This window comes from Euprymna scolopes, chromosome 12 (assembly GCF_053919585.1).
Source record: "Euprymna scolopes isolate OS-2025 chromosome 12, ASM5391958v1, whole genome shotgun sequence".
Lineage (NCBI taxonomy): Eukaryota > Metazoa > Mollusca > Cephalopoda > Sepiida > Sepiolidae > Euprymna > Euprymna scolopes.
The window spans coordinates 141,287,864-141,293,803 of record NC_136493.1 but is presented as its reverse complement, the minus strand read 5'-3'; the positions used below and the strand labels follow the sequence as shown (position 1 = coordinate 141,293,803).

The window sequence follows — 5,940 nt, the reverse complement described above, 5'->3', positions numbered from 1 at the left end:
TTGTTTCTGAATAAATAGATGAACAAAGATGCAAGTAAGACAATGTGAGAAATAAGAGGATGAAATCAGTTCTCAATCTAATTGATCTGTCATGCCATTAACTCCCTCCTCTACGTTTTTATCTGGCATTGCGCTGAAGACGTCTAATTATACAATCGTTACATTTCATTTAAAAAAAAAATGGCTATGAATCGAAATATCTATTTATCAAGTTGGGCAATACAGAAGATTTAAATCTGTATTTTCTATATAAATAAAATAGTAGATATATGTGTGTTTGTCTGTGTGTGTGTGTGAATATTTAACCGATAAACTTTTAAACTACTCCTTAAATAACACTGAAATTAACAGGAAATAGTAATAATACACTAAGGATGGTGTATAATGAGTAAAATCTTTGTTTGGATGGATGAATAACGCGTACAGACATACTGAAATGTTAAATGTTCATTTCAACTTGCCAACATAGTTCTATTTCTTTCTGTGCATGCCCAAATTCCATCCACTAGAAAGTCAAATGTCTTGGTTTCGATTCTAGTTGATGGCACCTAAGTTATTTTTATTTTTAACTTTTGAAATCACTACTATATATTAGGTACAATATAATATTCAATTGTGAATTGGCTCTGTAATAATTAATACGAAATCCGCATGAATTCACCTTCACCTGCCCTGTGGTGGTGAAGGTGACGGGCGCTACAGATGGTCTGTTAACCAGTCCTCTTCATCCTTCCCTGTCTTCGCACATTTGACCACTTTGCTCAGCTTCAATCTGCTCTATTCTCTGATGTTATCTTCCCATCTCTTTTTCTGACTTCCTCACTTTCTTGCTCCTCTGACTGTTCCATGGAGCACTGTCTTGGCAAGTCTCTCTCCTCTTGTTACGTGGCCCAAACTATTTTAGTTTGTGTCTCCTGATTGTTGTGAGAAGATCTTCATAATAACCAATGGCTCGCCTTATTCATGCTTTTGAAGCATCTCATTTCTGAAGCCTGAATCCTCTTCTCTAATTCTGCTGTAAGGGTCTATGTCTCGCAAGCATTCAAAAAAACTTAGTGTGGACAAGGGAATGCACGAGTCTTATCTTTGAGTAGACCTTGATTGCATTGTCCTTCAAAATAATGTTCAACTTAGTGACTTTAAAATAAAATAAGTGAATTAAAATATCTTTAAGCATATTTTACGACCCGGTAAGGCCGGACCCCTCCCTCCTAGTAGAAAATAATGCTGTGTTTCAGTCTTAGTTGGCAAATATAACCACCTGGCTTACAGAGTTAGGACCATCCAAGAGAAATTTGAAATGATGATAAATTTGAGTAGAGTTATGCAATGCTTTGATGATTTCATTCACCAACCTGTGCCATCAATTCTGACCACGGAATATTTTTCATTTTTAGAACCAGAAAAAATCTTAACTTTCAAGTTGTAGTATAGCTTAGAAAGATATTTGTTTTGCAAGCAACATAGGTGAGTGATTAATTACAAAGGAGGTGGTAATACCTAGGATGATGGTATCGTTATGAACGATCATATACTATTACATAGGCAAACTGGGCTCAAACTCAAATATAGACTTTAATAAATCTATAACTAATGGATACTTGTTGTTTGAAGTTATAGTTAGACGATTACTTCTATCAATAATGGAGATTTGGTATCTGTCTACTTTTTATGCTCAGTTCAGCATTTGGTATTTGTCTGGTACCTAAACTATTACTATTACTTCTAATAATTGCATTGCGTTAGCAAGTAAGTTCTTGTCGTTTTTGAATATATTGTGTTTTGAAAATTTATTTTCTCTATTTTATTTATTTTGATTTAAGTTATTTCAATTTATTTATTTTCAGATTATAAATTTGAGAAAAATGTGCACAACACATAGTTGTTTTTTCTTATTTTACTTTAAAACAAGGCCGATAGCCATTAGTCGCGTACTCTCATGTAATGAATAAATGCGAGAATGTAGGATTGACATGAAATTCTTAAAGATAAACTAAAATGACCGAAAAATGGGCTGAAATGACTTAAATAAAAAGTAAATGACTTAGAATGACTTTAATGAACTTAAGAATGAATTGAATGACCTTAAGAATGACTTGAATGCTTAAAAAATAACTAGAATCCTTCAAAAACAACTTGAATGATCTGAAGAATGACTTGAATGGCTTTGAGACTAGTTGGTTGTAAAGTGGGTGATCATTTTACATTAAATTAATACAGAAAAGTGATCCCCCACTTTATATCACAAAGTTACGAACATAAGTACAGCATGTAGTAAGAACAGATACTACACTTTGATCTTGACCAAAAGGCCAAGAAAAGCGGTATTTATTTGCTCCCCCACCGAGCAAATTAGGCACAAGGCCGATTTTTAATGTGAGGAGTGAAGGGGAAATGAGGACCAACTGGATAGTGACAATTGGTATGAAGGGTGCCCCCCTACATTGACCAAGGTCTTATATTTGCGGTTGGTATTTATTTGCTCCCCCACCGAGCAAATTATGCACAATGCCAATTAATGTGAGGAGTGAAGGGGAAATGGGGACCAACTCCCCAAGGAGTAGGGGAGCTGGATAGTGACAATTGGTATGAAGGGTTGCCCCTACATTGACCAAGGTCTTATATGTGGGGTTGGTATTTATTTGCTCCCCCACCGAGCAAATTAGGCACAAGGCCGATTTTTAATGTGAGGAGTGAAGGGGAAATGGGGACCAACTCCCCGGGGAGTAGGGGAGCTGGATAGTGACAATTGATATAAAGAGTTGCCCCTATATTGACCAAGGTCTTATATGTGGGGTTTTCCCCACATATGGTTTTTGCTTGCAGTATCTGCCGGAAAAGATACTACATTTTGATCTTGGCCAAAAGGCTAAGAAAAGCTTAAAAAGCTAAGAACAGCGTCTATTAACAACAGACCTTTGATCTTAACCAAAAAGGCCAAGCACAAAAGTGTTACGGACAGACCGACCGACCGAGTGACTTATAGAGTCGCTTGCACGCGACTTAAAATGTAGATGTAAAAATCGGTAAAAACTTTATTGCCAACCTATTACTATTGTGCTATCCTTTAATTCGTAATTCAGTTTACTATTTCAGAATAATGTACGATTTATAAGTGCTAAATTCAGTGAGGTAATCTAGTATCTGTTATGTTGTTATAATGTCATTGTCCCAGGCATTACCGCCATTGTTTTTTAGGAGGAAGTATAGTATCTGTTCTATTGCCATAATACCATCCTTCAAGCATTACTTTCTGTTATGTAGTATCTGACTGGCGATTATTTTCTCAGAAATTACCTTCTCCTTGTTGAGGTTTTTTTTTTTTTTTACAAGGGATTCAGCATTTGTCAAGGCCCAAAGATCACTCGAGGATAAGTGTTAATGAATATAAGATGGTAGTTTAGTAATCGTTAATGATGTAGATTGAATAGAATTTGAGTTATTTAAGGAGACAGCTTAGGAGTTGTGTAGTACCTGCCCTGTAGTCATGATGCCATTTTCCCAGATATTACCTCCTCGTTTTTCTTTGGGGTATAGATAGTATACTATCTATTTTGTTGTCAACAGACCTTCATCCCAGGTATTATCTCCTTTGGAAGGGCAGTGTGGTATATGTTGGTTCATCATACATATTAGAAAAATGCAACCAGATTGCTAAAAAATAATAATTTAATTTCATGAATAACATTTAATTTAATGCATCACAGAGTGACTTACTAGAAACAAAGTGTAGTATCTGTTCTGATACTACACCTTTTCTGTTCTCGGTCAGTGAAGGAGAAATTCTTCTAGACTGAGACAATTTTAATTTTTGTTCCTGCCTAGAGTGCCTCTTTTTGAAGAGCTGGATTTCCTCCACATTGAAAACAAACCTTGTGTCTAACTCTATTCTTGTGGGGAGGCAGAATTTTTTTTTTTTGTAGGTGGTAATTAATACTTTATTTAGGTATTATAACTAGGGATGAGCATATGTATAATACTCAGGGAGATGAACGCCTCTGACATGTATGATTCCAAGTCACTCATAGGCAAGGTGTAGAAGCTGTTAGCCTCCCTCTCATATTTCAGACAGATAAAGGATAGATAAATCAATCTTCTAGTGATGATGTCAAAAACAAGATACACACTTCCTATTTTTCATGAGCCAATACGGAAGTAGTAAGGCCCAGTGTGCAACCTGATCTAGTCATAGCTAGCAAAACATAATCTATATATCTATAAAAGTGAACGTGTCTGTCTGTGTGTCTGTCTGTCTGTGTACATTTCCCTACGCAATAACTCTGTCAATTTTTAGTCTATAGACTCGAAATTTGAAATACCGGGTACTGAGATTTGGGAAAATCGATGTGATGGGTGTCAGCCAGAAATTTGGCTGTTAAGGGGCCAAATTTCAACGATTTGACCTTTTAGAACTCTACCAAAGTCCTCCGACAATTTTGGGTCTAGACACTTGAAATTTTAGATATCGGTTCCTTGAACCTGGATCTAACTTAAAGTGATTTGAGCCCGAAACTATAAATTTTAAGGGGTCATAATAGGGGTCAAAGTTTTTAAAAATTAACCATTTTTTTTTGTTTTTTTTTGCACAGCATGCACCTCCAAACACCCGAGCAACGCCGGGCACCCCTGCTAGTAAATTGATATTTTTACTTTTATTACATCTAGCATCCCAAGGCTTTTCATGCCAAATTTAATGTAATTCTTTCTAATATTTTCAGATCTACAAGTAGAAGTAATTGTAGTACTTTAATCCCGATATTACACCCCTAGCATGCCAAGAGATTAAATTCAAACAAATAAATGAGGGAGGCATCAAATACCATTTTGGGATAATCTTTAGTATGATTCCACCAAACATTGAACTCCGCTCCACTGACCCATTAGCAAACATTCTAACTATTATGTTAAATGAGCCGTGAATATTAATGTTATATTTAATGCAATACTGGTCAGTATTTTTGTAAGTTATACATGTTTACTAGTAGTATGAGTATATATATATATATATATATATATATATGAGCAAACAGTTAATAAAATATATTAAAAAACACATTGAAATGAGTTAAAAACATATTTAATCTGAAAAGGAAACACTAGATAAATGGATATATATATATATATTGCATTTATTATAATTTTGCTTTGCGCTGAGGAGATACCTTGTTGTGCAAAACTATAATAAATGAACTATTATATGATTATATATAATATTAGAGCAAAAAAAAAAAAACTGTACGCATGTTGTTACTAAAAAGACCAACATTTTGTAAAATGAGTAACTGTATCAGTGTCTGTCTCTTGTAACGTGATACTTTAAGAAATATTTATAACTCTAGTATTGTACTATTGAGCTATTTAAATGAAAAACATTGTGTTACTTATTTATATGTTATGATTACCATATATATATATATATATATATATATATATATATATATATATATACGTTTTATTTTTTATTACCGTATCTTTCTGTTAAATTAAATTATTGTTTCCGCTACCCGGCCGTTTTTTTTTTGTCCGTCTGTAGCTTCCTCAGACTTTTTCAGAAATGTTCGTTATGATGGGATGGAAGAGTGAATGATGTCGGGGGAGAGGTGCGAGAAGAGCGGAAAAAGAGGAAGGGAACAAGGGGGAAAGGTGGGAGGGGAGTGCTTGGTATGTTGGTAATGTTTTAGTTTTGGAGTTTAAGGACCTTTGGTGGTTGTGGTGGAGGGTCTGGGAAGTTCATTTCTGGTGTGGCTGAAGACATAGGGATGCATGGAGGGGGAGAGGGATATGTGGAGATAGAGGGATTACTTTAAAATTCGATATGTGGAGGTAGGGGGATTACTTTAAAATTCGAGCCTTAATGTTTAAGTTATTGGCGTCTCGTTGGTGAGATGATTTCTTGATAAGTATGTCTTGATCTGTTGGGTGTTCGCTTAGGTTCGGAGG

General features: G+C 35.1%; 1 pseudogene; it reads right to left on the bottom strand.

Annotated features, from left to right (window-relative positions):
* Positions 1 to 2,187: 2,187 nt before the first annotated feature.
* On the bottom strand, positions 2,188 to 2,326 carry LOC145291793 (U2 spliceosomal RNA; annotated as a pseudogene).
* Between the last annotated feature and the right edge of the window lie 3,614 nt (positions 2,327 to 5,940).